Genomic DNA, 15,247 nt, shown 5'->3' with positions numbered 1-15,247 from the left:
GATCAAAATAGAACTACTCCATGACATATCATCATTAAAACAACAAGTTCAGAAACTAAGGAAAGAATATTGAAGGCTGTAAGAGAGAAAAAACAAGTAACATACAAAGGTAAACCCATCAAAATCACAGCAGACTTCTCAACAGAAACATTAAAAGCAAGAAGAGAAAGGGGTGAGATCTTCCGGGCGATGAATGAAAATAACTTCAACCCCAGGATACTCTACCCAGCAAAGCTATCATTCAAAATAGATGGAGAAATAAAAGTCTTCCATGATAAGCAGAAACTAAAACAATATGTGACCACAAAGCCACCACTACAAAAGATTCTGCAAGGGATTCTGCACACAGAAAGTGAAACCCAACTTAACCACGAAAAGACAGGCAGCACCAAACCACAGGATAAGAAAAAGCAAGACAGTAGAGAGTAACTTCAAGTTAGGTACACACAATCAAACCTTCAAACAACTAAGACAACTAAATCGCAGGAATCACCACATACCTATCAGTACTAACGCTTAATGTTAATGGACTCAATTCACCCATCAAAAGACACCATTTGACAAAATGGATTAAAAAAGAAGATCGAACAATTTGTTGCTTACAGGAGACTCATCTCACCAACAGAAATAAGCACATGCTTAGGATGAAAGGATGGAAGAAAATTTACCAAGCCAATGGCCCCCGAAAACAGGCAGGAGTAGCAATACTTATCTCTGACAAAGTAGACTTCAAACCTACATTGATCAAACAACATAAAGAAGGACATTCCATACTAATAAAAGGGGAAATAGACCAAAAGGATATAATAATCATCAATCTGTATGCACCCAATGTCAACACACCCAATTTCATCAAACATACCCTGAAAGACCTAAAAGCATATATAAACGCCAACACAGTGGTTGTGGGAGACTTTAACACTCCATTATCATCAATAGATAGGTCATCCAAACAAAAACTCAATAAAGAAATCCAAGATCTAAAATATGCAATAGATCAAATGGACCTAGTAGATGTCTACAGAACATTTCATCCAACCTCTACACAATATACATTCTTCTCAGCAGCCCATGAAACCTTCTCCAAAATAGATCATATCCTAGGGCACAAAGCAAGCCTCAGCAAATATAAGAAAATAGAAATAATACCGTGCATACTATCTGACCACAATGCAGTAAAAGTAGAACTCAACAACAAAAGTAAAGACAAAAAACATGCAAACAGCTGGAAACTAAATAACTCATTACTTAATGAAGAATGGATCATCGATGAAATAAAAGAGGAAATTAAAAAGTTCCTGGAAGTCAATGAAAATGAAAACACAACCTAACGGAACCTATGGGACACAGCTAAGGCAGTCTTGAGAGGAAAGTTTATAGCCATGAGTGCATATATTAAAAAGATTGAAAGATCCCAAATCAATGACCTAATGATACATCTCAAACTCCTAGAAAAACAAGAACAAGCAAATCCCAAAACAAATAGAAGGAGAGAAATAATAAAAATAAGAGCTGAAATCAACGAAATAGAAACCAAAAAAACCATACAAAGAATTAATGAAACAAAAAGTTGGTTCTTTGAAAAAATAAACAAGATCGATAGACCCCTGGCAAACCTGACTAAAATGAGGAGAGAAAAAACCCAAATTAGTAGAATTAGGAATGCAAAAGGGGAGATAACAACAAACACCATGGAAATCCAGGAAATCATCAGAGACTACTTTGAGAACATATATTCAAATAAATTTGAAAATGTTAAAGAAATGGACAGATTTCTAGATACATATGATCATCCAAAACTGAACGAAGAGGAAATTAATCACCTGAGTAGATCTATAACACAAAATGAAATTGAAGCAGCAATCAAGAAAAAGAAAAGCCCAGGACCTCATGGATTCTCTGCTGAATTCTATCAGACCTTTAAAGAAGAACTGATACCAACCCTCCTTAAACTGTTCCATGAAATACAAAGGGAAGGAAAACTGCCAAACACATTTTTTGAAGCCAGTATTACACTTATCCCAAAACCAGAAAAAGACACCTCCAAAAAGGAGAACTATAGGCCAATCTCCTTAATGAACATTGACACAAAAATCCTCAACAAAATAATGGTAAACCGAATTCAACAACACATCAAAAAGATTATTCACCACGACCAGTAGGCTTCATCCCAGGGATGCAGGGGTGGTTCAACATACGAAAATCAATAAACGTAATAAACCACATTAACAGAAGCAAAGACAAAAACCACTTGATCATCTCAATAGATGCAGAAAAAGCCTTTGATAAGATCCAACATCATTTCATGATAAAAGCTCTAAGAAAACTAGGAATAGAAGGAAAGTTCCTCAACATTATAAAAGCTATATATGACAAACCTACAGCCAGCATTATACTTAACGGAGAAAAATTAAAACCATTCCCTCTAAAATCAGGAACCAGACAAGGATGCCCACTATCTCCACTCCTATTCAACATAGTACTGGAATTCCTAGCCAGAGCAATTAGGCAAGAAGAAGGAATAAAAGGAATACAAATAGGTAAAGAAACTGTCAAAATATCCCTATTTGCAGATGACATGACCCAAAAAACTCTACTCAGAAGCTTCTAGACATCATCAATAGCTATAGCAAGGTAGCAGGATATAAAATCAACATAGAAAAATCATTAGCATTTCTATACACTAACAATGAGCAAACGGAAAAAGAATACATGAAAACAATTCCATTTACAATAGCCTCAAACAAAATCAAATACCTAGGTGTAAACCTAACAAAAGATGTGAAAGACCTCTACAAGGAAAACTATACACTTCTGAAGAAAGAGATTGAGGAAGACTATAGAAAGTGGAGAGATCTCCCATGCTCATGGATTGGTAGAATCAGCATAGTAAAAATGTCGATACTCCCTAAAGTAATCTACATGTTTAAGCAATTCCCATCAAAATTCCAATGACATTCATTAAAGATATAGAAAAATCTACCGTGAAATTTATATGGAAACACAGGAAGCCACGAATAGCCAAGGCAATACTCAGTCAAAAGAACAATGCTGGAGGTATCACAATTCCTGACTTCAAACTATATTACAAAGCAATAACAATAAAAACAGCATGGTACTGGCACAAAAACAGACATGAAGACCAGTGGAACAGAATAGAGGACCCAGATATGAAGCCACACAACTATAACCAACTTATCTTTGACAAAGGAGCTAAAAATATACGATGGAGAAATAGCAGCCTCTTCAACAAAAACTGTTGGGAAAACTGGTTAGCAGTCTGCAAAAAACTGAAACTAGATCCATGTATATCACCCTATACCAAGATTAACTCAAAATGGATCAAGGATCTTAATATCAGACCCCAAACTCTTAAGTTGATACAGGAAAGAGTAGGAAATACTCTGGAGTTAGTAGGTATAGGTAAGAACTTTCTCAATGAAACCCCAGCAGCACAGCAACTAAGAGATAGCATAGATAAATGGGACCTCATAAAGCTAAAAAGCTTCTGTTCATCAAAAGAAATGGTCTCTAAACCACAGAACATCCACAGAGTGGGAGAAAATATTTGCCAACTATACATCAAACAAAGGACTGATAACCAGAATATATAGGGAACTTAAAAAACTAAATTCTCCCAAAACTAATGAACCAATAAAGAAATGGGCACATGAACTAAACAGAACTTTCTCAAAAGAAGAAATTCAAATGGCCAGAAAACACATGAAAAAATGCTCACCATCTCTAGCAATAAAGGAAATGCAAATTAAAACCACGCTAAGATTCCACCTCACCCCTGTTAGAATAGCCATCATCAGCAACACCACCAACAACAGGTGTTGGCGAGGATGCGGGGAAAAAGGAACCCTCTTACACTGTTGGTGGGAATGTAGACTAGTACAACCACTCTGGAAAAAAATTTGGAGGCTACTTAAAAAGCTAGACATTGATCTACCATTTGATCCAGCAATACCATTCTTGGGGATATACCCAAAAGACTGTTACTCCAGAGGCACCTGCACACCCATGTTTATTGCGGCACTATTCACAATAGCCAAGTTATGGAAACAGCCAAGATGCCCCAGCACTGACGAATGGATTAAGAAAATGTGGTATCTATACACAATGGAATTCTATGCAGTCATGGAGAAGAATGAAATGTTATCATTCGCTGGTAAATGGATGGAATTGGAGAACATCATTCTGAGTGAGGTTAGCTTGGCCCAAAAGACCAAAAATCATATGTTCTCCCTCATATGTGGACATTAGATCAAGGGTAAACACAACAAGGGGATTGGACTTTGAGAACATGACAAAAGCAAGAGCACACAAGGGAGGGGTGAGGATAGGTAAGACACCTAAAAAATTAGCTAGCATTTGTTGCCCTCAATGCAGAGAAACTAAAGCAGATACCTTAAAAGCAACTGAGGCCAATAGGAAAAGGGGAACAGGTACTAGAGAAAAGATTAGTTCAAGAAGAATTAACCTAGAAGGTAACACCCACGCACAGGAAATCAATGTGAGTCAATGCCCTGTATAGCTATCCTTATCTCAACCAGCAAAAACCCTTGTTCCTTCCTATTATTGCTTATTCTCTCTCTACAACAAAATTAGAAATAAGGGCAAAATAGTTTCTGCTGGGTATTGAGGGGGGGAAGATGGAGGGGGCGGAGTGGGTGGTAAGGGAGGGGGTGGGGGCACGGGGGAGAAATGAACCAAGCCTTGTATGCACATATGAATAATAAAAGAAAAAGGAAAAAAAAAAAGCAGAGCATTATCCCATGTGAAAAAAGCAAGCGTGCCTGTCAGCAAAGTAACAGGATGCAAAATCAGCATACAAAAACCAATAGCTTTTTCTATATACCAATAGCAAACTCACTGAGGGAAAAAAATCAGGAAAATAATCCTATTTATGATAACCTCAAAAAAACAACCAACCAAAAGCAGACAGGAAACAACAGGAAAAAGTGACAAATGAGGCTGCACCACTTGTGGGCTGTGATCCAAGCCCTCCCAGGTTACGTGGAGGTAGACAGCTGGACCATGCAGCCAGGCTCCATCCCCAGTGTACCCAAGAGCATCATGGGCGTGCCTCTGCTTGCGCTGCCTTGCAGGCTCAGTCTGGGAGATGTGCTGTGGTTCAAGGGCTGGAACACAGCATCATTCCTGTGTTGGAAATTTAAGTCCTCAATGGGGCAGTGTAGGAGGTGGGGCCTAATGAGTGGTGACTTGGTCATGGGGCAGAGCCACGTGTATGGATTAATGCTTTGTCTTGGGAATGGGTTAACTACCAAGAGAGTTTGGTCCCCTTTTCTCTCTTTCACACACACCTGCTTGCTCTTTCTCTTTCTGCCCTGAGCTGAAGCAGCACAAGGCTCTGAGCAGAAGTGGAGCAGAGGCAAAGCTATGTTTTTGGATTTGTCAGCCTCCAAGTCATGATCTAAAATAAATCTCTTTTCTTTATAAATTACCCAGTCTCAAGTACTCTTGCAGCCACTGAGAATGAACTAAGACAGATGGGATGGGTGAGGAGAAGGGCTGAATTGGAGAGAGGAAGAGAGGGGTGCAAGAAGGGCACAGTGTTCTCTCTGTAGGGGAAGATTTTCCATGGGGAGATTCCTCTTGAACCAGACCAACCAATGCCCTGCCCTTTGGGGTGGTATTTATATCCCAGCCACAGCTGCTCTCATACTTCCTTGTGTGGTCATTTCAGTAGTGGTGGTCTCCACCCCTGCACATGGAGATACAAGGGGAAAGAAATCTCTTCTTGTAACTCCCCACCATACTCCCACATAACAGGGGCCCATTGATGTTAAATTAATATCTAAGATCAGAAAACTCAATCACTGCAGTAACAATTAATGTCATTTTATTATTCCATGCTCACAACTTAGTGAAGCAGTCATTATTCTCTGTCTTAGAGTTCCAAAATCTCAGACTAAACAGACAGTGCCCTAGTCCAAGCTCATGTGAACTTGACCATGGTCTGTCCTTGTGATATCTTGTGGCCTCCCATGGCCTGTGAACTGGATGTGATGCAATGCAAGGGACCAGAATTTGCATTAGGCATCACCTCTTTCTACCCTCGTGGCTTTGGGGAAGCCTTCCCCACTTGTGTTCTAATCTACAGCCAATGAACTTGTGGGGAGGTGGGGGGGAAGGGAGGCTGGTAGCAGATGCTGCCCCCAGATCTATTTTGGTTAGTCTGATCTATTTTCTTTGGATTTGAATGCCCTTGGCTAGTAGGCAAGATGGCTATAATTTTTTACTGCTTACCTCACCCAATGTTCTATTTTTAGTTTTCTGGACTCAATTAAGCATTAATGCTACCTGCTTGTGATTGTAAGGTTTCGAGTCTCCAACCCCAGACTAGCTGCATTTGTACCCTAATTACTCAGGACTCTGAAGACATTCTTGTCCCAGTCCTTCTCCCCACTCTACCCCACTTCTCCATGAACCAGCACCTTCCAGAACTGAGCAAGGTCCTCAGGCCCAACAGTCAGATGATGTTACTATGTGACAGTCTCATTTGCTGTCTCAGTATCTCTAAGGATACTCTGAATATTTTCAGGATAAACACTCAAAGATGTGTTGAGACCTTCAGGGAAAAAAAAGAGAAAAAAGATGCCTACAAAATAACTCGTATAATTCAGAAAAATTTAAACCATATGTTTCGTCTTCTTTTACAAGTAAACCATTAAAATGCACTCCTCTAAGAGCTGTTTGATGTCCCAAGAGCTCCCAAATATTTTACAAGCCGTTTTCCTTAGAACCAAAAGGATATGTTTAAACTTACCTAAGAGATGTGGGAAGAACTCAAATCTGAAGGATTTTTTCCTAACCTTTGAATTACCTGCCTCCAACTCCCCATGGTGGGTAAAAGTTGTAATTGTCATAGTGAAACCAGTCTGATTTCATTTCTGGGAGCATAAGAAAGAATGTCCTCAGAGGGAGCCAGAATCTTAGGGACATTGTAAAGTTTTTTAATGTGGCTTTTCTGATGCTGGGTCCCATACTCCCAGATGAAAGTTACTAAGGACCCAGTGAAAAACAATTGAAGGTCAAGGTTAATAACCTGTTTTTGTTTTTTTTAACAATTGTTTTCACAAATATATGGCATTTTCTTTTGCATTCTAATCAGCAGAGAAAAATCATCTCATGTCACTGAGTGAATGTAACCCCAACAGAAAGCAGATACTTTTCACAATCTTCAGTCTGCATTTTATTATGGACAGTCCATGTATGATTTCAACTTGGCTCATGCAAAAGAGCTTGTGTTCTCCCATCTCCAGGTTCTGGGGCTCTTAACAGACATGTTTCCCTCCCACATTATTATTTTTTATTTTGAAATGAATAAATACAATAGTAGCATTGATATCTCAATTTGTACAATGGTTTATTCTTTACAAATTCCCCCATGAATGATCTTAGGTAATTTTTATTATTCTTACTGCATCCCTGGGAACAGACTTGTCACTGTCCTCATCATCCACAGATCAGTGACACCCCAAGTGACAGGTTAGGAAGGAAAAAGCTGAGACTCATGTTCCTTGATCAACAATGAACACATTTTCTTTTTTGGGGATTTCAAGTACAAAATTCTTCACTGAGCATCATAGTACATGAATCTACTTCCTGAATACGTGTGCGTGAACAAGAGAACTTCAGTCACTGAGGAAGCAGGGTGGGGAGGGAGCTTCTCGAGGGTGGGCCAACCAGCTTATTGTGAGGTCAGCTCAACAGACAGACAATGAACTTGCCTTTCCCATGAGTCAGTGAGAAATTACCGGCTGAAGGGGGAGAACAGGTAGGGCTGATCTGGTCCCCGTTACTTCAAGAAATATAAACTAGTCAAATTAAAAGACTTCTTGAACTGTGTAATTATCCAGGGTGAAAAATTGCCTTGGGCACCTGGTTCTTTTCCCAGTGAAGCATCTGTTAAGACAAAAGCAGTGCTATGCTGTGCTTACCAGTCATCCTGTACTTGGGAAAGGCCCTGATGTTTGCAGTGTCAGGGTGTCAACATAGAATTTACCTTGGGTCATCCTTTGGTTCAGTGTTAACAGTGGACATGTTGCCCTCTCTGTCTCTGGTGACACTCCCACCCTCCTCTGCATCCACACCACAGGAGGAGGGTGATGCAGAGGACTCCCAAGCTCCCGGGTCCTTAAAGACCAGCAATGTGTCCTTCTGGGCCCAAAGGCAAGTGTTCCCATAGGACAGCACTGAGTCCTTTCACTAAAGCTCCTACAGCTTGGGCTTCAGCTGAATATACATCCAGCCTTTTTGGCCTAATTTCTTTTGACAAAGAAGGAGAAGCGTTCCAGGAGGTGAGGGGTTCTGCTTTCTGTCTGTCATCAATCAAAATTGCCCCAGTAACCCTCAGCAATAGGCCTATTGAAATAGCTTGCTTGATATTCTTGTGAAAAACCTCACCTTAGAAAAAGTAAGGAGGATCTTTGACATCCTTAACATGGTGCCTGTTAGGTTAATGCTGATGGGAAGGCCAAATTGGAGCCAAATAACAAAGCAAGCAGGCTTTATTGAGAGCGCGCTCTCGGGCAAGGTTCACCATCCCCAAAGAGCAGGGCCGGAGAAGTCGCACCGGAGAAATGGCAGCCCAGTTTTTTTATAGCCTGGTGAAGTCAAGAGCTTAAGGTATTATGGGGCATTGGGATAGGTCGAGGTTTGGTGGGGAGGAGCTCGGGGTAATATGGATCTGTAGGATAGGTCAGGACCCATTGCCTGCCAGCAGGAGTTGCCATGGTAATCATGAAGCCTCTAATTGCTGTGTGCTGTAATCACTGTGCGCTGGAATTGCCGTGGTAACCATGAAGGGAAGGAGGGGATGGAGTGGAAAGTGAGCAGAGAGTCCCTGATCACCATGGGGTGGCTGTCCACCGGCCAAACATCCCAGACTCTTTGGTATAGGGGCACAGAATCGGTTCTGGCTACTTCCTGCTGAAAGGGGGCGAAGTTAGGGGCTAGGGATGTTTTGGGCCACTTGACCGGTACAGCTGGACCCCATGGGGAGGAGCTGGTAGTCATGAATCCTGGAGCATCATTTGGTTGAATGTTACCCGAGTTAATTGGCATATGAGTGAAATCGATCTGCCAATATTTACCGGGCTGGCTACCATGGAGTTGGTGGAGGGATTGGCGGAGATGGAGTCCGCCATGGGGGTTTGCTTGACAGCAAACAGAGCAGGCCTCCTGGACCCGATGGATGGTGGAGGCCCCTGGGGTGAAAGAAGGGTTCCAGGAAGGAGAGAAGGGCCTTGGCTGGGGAGACCCAGTATCCCTTAGAGGCTAGAAAGTTAAGGAGGTTGGCTGTTCCCGTTTTAGAGTCCTGCTAGAAAGGGGAGCACAGAAGGAGGTCATCAACATATTGTAGAAGTGTACTGGGTTTCTGAAATAGGAAATTGGGGTCTATAGGGATATTGGTTAGGGTCCTTAAGAGAAATGTGGATGGGCGAGTGGTGTGTAGCCACAACCAGGACTGAGATGTCCCAGACAATGGGGTTGACTGGAAGAGGAAAGGTGGGCAGAGCAGGCCCAGGAGGCGAAGGGGTTAGGTGGCTGACAGAGGCCAGAAGGAGTGAGTGGGAAGCTAGAGGTTCTGGTAGGTGGGGAGGGATGGTTATGGAGGCCCCAAGCTTTGTTACAATATTTTGACCAAGAAGTGGGGCATGGCAGGATGGGATGATAAGGAAAGAATGTGGAAATATAATACCTCTAGCAGAGCAAGGAAGGGGCAGAGTTTTGTATGGGCAGAAGGGAAAGCCATCAATTCCCATAACAGAGACTGATGAAGGAACTGTTAAACCTGAGTGGGCAGGCAGCAGAGAATAGGTAGTCCCCATGTCCAAGAGGAAGGAGATGGACTTACCCACTACCTGGAGTATGACCCTGGGCTCTGCGAGGGTGATTAGGGTCCCCGAGTCAAGGCGTTGTCAATCTTCTGCCAGTCCGAGAAAGTCAGGGATCTGGATAGCTGGTGGGACTGACCCTCCACGAGGAGCCGTAGGGGGTAAGCCCTGTCCAGGACAATCTGATCCCCAGTGGCCCACCTGTTTGTATTTTGGGCAGGGTTTAGTTGGAGGTCTCGGGTTGGGGCACTGGCGAGCCCAGTGGCTTTCCTTGGCACATTTGAAGCAGGCCCCCAGAGGGGCTGTTTGGAGGTTTCAGGTTCCTCTTTTGACTCGGGGCTGTAATCTAGCCGGCTGCAGGGCTGCCACCAAGGCTTGGGTTTGGAGGGCCACCTTTTGTTGGAGGTGTTTTTTGGCAGGTTGATTCTGCTGCCTCTTTTCGGGCACTAAAACTTTAAATGCCATTTTCATCAGATTCTGTATAGGGGTTTGAGGGCCATTTTTGGCCTTTTTTAGTTTAGCTCTAATATCTGGTGTGGACTGAGATATAAAATGTTTAGCCAGGATGGTGCCCCAGCAGGGGAGGTAGGGTCTAATCGGGTATATTGGGTGAGGGCCTCCTGGAGGCAGTTAAGAAAAAGGGTCAAGAGGCTGTGAGGCCTCCACTGTGTAGGTCTTTGGCACATCTCTATGTCAGTGTCCCCGCCTGGGCTGACAACCCAGGGCTGCATGGGGCAGAGGGTTCCCCTTATACATGTTCTCTCCCTGAGTGCTGGGTTTTGAGGAAGCCTCGGAGAGTGGCCCTTCCTGAGTGCATCCCAAATATTTCCCAAGCACCCCCTGATGTTCTCAGGGAGGGGGCAGAAAAGAGGATGTCTCCCCATGGCAGGAGTGGAGCTGGGCCCTGGTGGTGTGCTGGGACCTGGCCGGGCAAGCTCCTAAAGGAAGTGCACTCCATTGAGCCCTGTAAGAGGAGCTGTTACCCCAGCACAGGGGTCCACATGTGCAGTGGCCAGGACAACTGCAGCTTTTGGCAAGTCCAATGAGTTGGGTGTGGACTGAGGCTGGTGTGGAGGAGCCTGGGTGTGGAGGAGAGACAGGAGCCCCTAGCCTGTAGTGCTGTGTTCCCATAATCACTGAGGATAACAGCCATGTGGAGGGGCCCTGGAGCCAGTGACCCTGCACAGTACCCAGACCTGAGCTTCAGGTAGCTGGCTTAGGGGCCTATGTCCTGCCAGATCTCCTCTCTGTTCCTCTGCCTGGTAATGGAGTACAGTAATGACAGCTTCCAGAAGGTCATTGAGGAGAAGAGAAAGGAACATGGACTTGGACATGGACATGTCCTCACCTCTTGGAGAGGACAAAGGAGAGGGGGTGGGAAAGGGCAGTGTGAGTGAGTGTAGGAGGCTATTGGGGATGTAGGAGGGCAGGGAGTAGGTAGAGCAGAGGGTGTGGGAGGCAAGGCCAAAGGAGATGGCTACTTAGGTGGGGGAGAGGGAGGGCAAGGGAAAGCTGGATGTGACAACGAGGGTGGTTGTGGTTGGTGGTGGGGGAGGGGCAAGGAATTCAGTAGATTCAGATAAAGGAGAAGGGCTGGGGTATGGGGGAGGGGACCCAGAAGAATTGGGTGTTAGAAGGATCTGGGAAGGGGAACATTGGAGGCACAGAGAGGGGCAAGAGCACAGTTCCCAGAAGGCCTGTACATATGGGACCTCAGACCATCTATGGGTTTGACGGCAAAAATTGTCAAGATCAGTGAGGATATTAAAATCAAAAGTGCCCTGTGGAGGCCATTTTGAGTTGTTGTTTAAGGTGTATTGTGGCCATGCCATGGTGTAGTAGAAAATGAGCTGCTTGCGGTGGAGGTCTGGAGAGACTCCCAAATTTTGAAGTTTGAGAGGAGACAGGACAAGGGAGTCCCTGAGTCCGGCTTGGATTGGGAGGACCCCATCCCCAAATTGTCGGAGAGTCTCAACCTTTAGAGAAGCATCCCTCACTAAAAGAGGAGACCCGGTTTGGAGGAGGCAGCCTGGACAGGGGAGACGTCTCTCCGAATGCCCAGGTGCGAGGAGAAGCAGAGGGGCTGATCCTGGCGCGGCCATGACTAGGACAGGGGCCCGAGGAGGAACAAAACGGGGGAGGAGACTTACCCAAGCCGGAGCCGGAGCGTTGATCCGGAGAGGAGGAAGGGCCTCAAGCCAGGGCCTGGCCCAGGGCCCCGACTGCCTGGAGTCGGGTGAGGCTTGCTTCCTCCCGGGTTTCAGCACCAAATGTTAGGTTGACGCTGATGGGAAGGCCAAATTGGAGCCAAATAACAAAGCAAGCAGGCTTTAAGCAGGCTTTATTGAGAGCACACTCTTGGGCGAGGTTCACCGTCCCCAAAGAGCAGGGCCGGAGAAGTCGCACCGGAGAAATGGCAGCCCAGTTTTTTTATAGCCTGGTGAAGTCAAGAGCTTAAGGTATTATGGGGCATTGGGATAGGTCGAGGTTTGGTGGGGAGGAGCTTGGGGTAATATGGATCTGTAGGATAGGTCAGGACCCATTGCCTGCCAGCAGGAGTTGCCATGGTAATCATGAAGCCTCTAATTGCTGTGTGCTGTAATCACTGTGCACTGGAATTGCTGTGGTAACCATGAAGGGAAGGAAGGGAAGGAGTGGAAAGTGAGCAGAGAGTCCCTGATCGCCATGGGGTGGCTGTCCACCGGCCAAACAGTGCCAGCCTCAGATTATCAGAGTCCAAAATTGACAGTGCATTCTGCAGGCCCCAGGTCACATCACTGCCACTTGTGGTCTACTCCAGTGGAAGGGAGCTCCATTTTTGTTCCCAGCCTCAGCTTTGATTTCCCACATCCTTCACCTGCTTCTCAACCAGCTGTTCATTCTCTTAACATCCAGCTTATCACATTTTCCTTATGCTGACCTCACCTGCACCTTCCAAGTGACACCACGTGCATGCATACTCACAGATGCTGCTGTGGAGCCAGCATCATCTGGGCCTTGTCATGTTGGCACTTGTTGCTGAGACAAAGCTATCACTATTTCTTTCTGCTTCCGATGCAAATCTTGGCCAAGGCATCTTTCTCTTAGGCAGTGCTCCCTTGCCCCCTCACCCCATCTCTCTACCATGACTACACACTAAATTATCCATCATTGCAAGTTCAATACAAGTGTGGGATTCAGACAAACCTGCCTTCCAACAATGCCTCTACTCACACTATCTGGGAGATCCTGAGAAGCTCCTCAGTATTCTGGCCCACTTTTAAGTTAATAAGAAGGTAACTTACTTATCTCAAGGGACTGTTGACAAGGATTAAATGAGATAATCCATGCTGGGACCTGGCATTTTTTCCCATACTGAGCATAGTTTTGCTACTGTGTTTGGTAATGACTCAATTTCACCTTCCATCTCATTGAAGGCTTTTAAATATCAGACAGGACTTGGGTTGCTCAGATAAGGCAATTCCTCATCCTGTTAGACCATGTCAGAACCTTCCAGATCCTAAAAATTCACACCTCTTCCCAAGTCATGTCCTGCAGAACTGAGGGAGGTCCACTTCTCTGACCTCAGAGCAGCCTTCCTTCCTCACATCTCAGGGATGTGAATGGTGAGCCTCATGGGTGTTTTCAGCTCTGTCTACCTAAAGTCATGACACCTGGACTAACCTGGGTCAGGCGGCCTCCCTGTGATCCTAATTTCCCAATCCACGTTCAATCCAGCAATGCCACTTTAACTCTTATGTTTGAGGACACAAACAGGGTTCTTTCTAAGGAGGTTGAGAAAGAGACTCCTATCGATGGGGCCCAAGACAAAGCAGAACACAGGAATCCTGCTAATTTGACTAAACTCAATCAACAAATCCCCTGAGAGCCTGCATTTTCATTAATAATTATTATGCACCTTACCTCTGGTTACTGTTTCCCAATCCTCAGCTCATCTGAATGACTTTGCTAGAACTCATGGAACAGTGTCACCAGTGAGACAGCTTAAACAACAGAAGTAAACAGTCCCACAGTTCTGGGGCTGGATGTCCAAGGTCAAAGTCCTGAGGCCTCTCTTCTTGGCTTGCAGGTGGCATCTGTTCCTGTGTCTCACATCATCTTCCCTCTATGACTTCCTCTCTGTGTCCAAGGATTCCTCTGTTAAGAACACCAGTAAAATCAGCCAGAGCCAAGTTTCCTCAAAGACACAAGATTTGGGCTTCCAGATTATTTAAATTTTACTAATTAGAGCACTGTGACTTCGTGTAGAGATTGAGCATTGTAAATTAAGAAGTCAAAGTTGTGTTTTATGTGATAGACATAATTTAGCATTTTCTGTTGACTCCTGAATTAAAGTCCTGAGATGTATGTTTGACTCTGGGAAACTTTTTCAGCCTCTATTAACTATAGGAAGGGCAGCAGATTCTCACCATTTTGTATTTGCCAATCTGATGACCTAGCTACTTTCTTTCTGAGACTACAAAAGGCTGCTATGATCCCTTCATGGCTAGAACCATGCCCTCAGGGAACCAGAGCTCATGTTGTTAGCTAGAGTTTGTGTTCCAAGTATGACCTTTCATATTGTCTCAGAAGACACTCTTGTTTCAGAGTTGTTACTTTCTTTTCACTATGACAGAACACACCCCAATGAATCATCTTAATTCCATTGCTTCTGTAAAGGCCCCATCTCCAAATAAAATCACATTCTGAGGTGCTCGTGGTTAGGACCCAACATACCTCTTCCTGAGGACAAATCAGCCCATGGCATGCTCAGCCCTGGAAAAGCGTACACTGTCCCTGATCCTCAGGCCACCACCTGTATTATCCCCAATTTCCTGCCCCTTCCCTTCCCCTGCCCCTTTTATAATTCTTCCAAATATCTCCAAAGTGGAATTCTTGGTTTTCAAAATAGCCTAGTCAATCTGTGAGGGACTGAACTATCTCCCCACCTTAACAATCCAAGGCAGAGCAGCACTGGGAGCCTGATTCCTGGTCCAGATCACTGTGCTCCATGTGGCTGGGAAGGAAGGTAAGAAGAATGTCTTTAGCAAGTACCAGGCATCATAGCCATGGACATGAACAGCAGCTGGCACAAAACTAGAAGGACCTCAGGACACTGAGCTTGGCTAGTGCAGGGTGTGTCCTGAGGGGACTTCTGTGTCAAAAGATGTGAGACATGTGACCAGAAACACAGCACAGGGAGAGAGAACCCACAGAAGGATTCAGGCCCCTCTCTTCCCATGTGCTTTGAAATACAGTGTGTCATACACAGATCCGTGTGTACCGCAGCATTCTAAACAATTTTTCTATCATGAAGAAAGGCACAGGAGCTGTTGCTTCTTCATCTTTTGCAAATCTCAAGGACAAGGGCCACTGCTGCACACAGAACACTCCCATGT

At 44.5% G+C, this 15,247-nt stretch overlaps 1 long non-coding RNA gene across 6 annotated transcripts in view; it reads right to left on the bottom strand.

The window, feature by feature from the left end:
• Positions 1 to 15,247, bottom strand: part of LOC141424839 (uncharacterized) — a 136,778-nt gene that overhangs the window by 78,834 nt on the left and 42,697 nt on the right. For 4 of the 6 annotated variants that reach the window (XR_012449797.1, XR_012449799.1, XR_012449800.1 and 1 more), the window contains exons 5-6: positions 14,798 to 14,865; positions 12,020 to 14,006 (exon numbers count right to left, since the gene is read on the bottom strand). This is a non-coding gene — a long non-coding RNA (uncharacterized lncRNA). Of the gene's footprint in view, positions 1 to 6,996; positions 7,936 to 12,019; positions 14,007 to 14,797; positions 14,866 to 15,247 lie in introns of those variants that run through there. The other 2 variants (XR_012449801.1, XR_012449802.1) reach the window with 2 other exon arrangements.

This window comes from Castor canadensis, chromosome 7 (genome assembly GCF_047511655.1).
Source record: "Castor canadensis chromosome 7, mCasCan1.hap1v2, whole genome shotgun sequence".
NCBI lineage: Eukaryota > Metazoa > Chordata > Mammalia > Rodentia > Castoridae > Castor > Castor canadensis.
The sequence above is the reverse complement of the archived record's forward strand: the minus strand, read 5'-3'. Positions and strand labels throughout refer to the sequence as shown.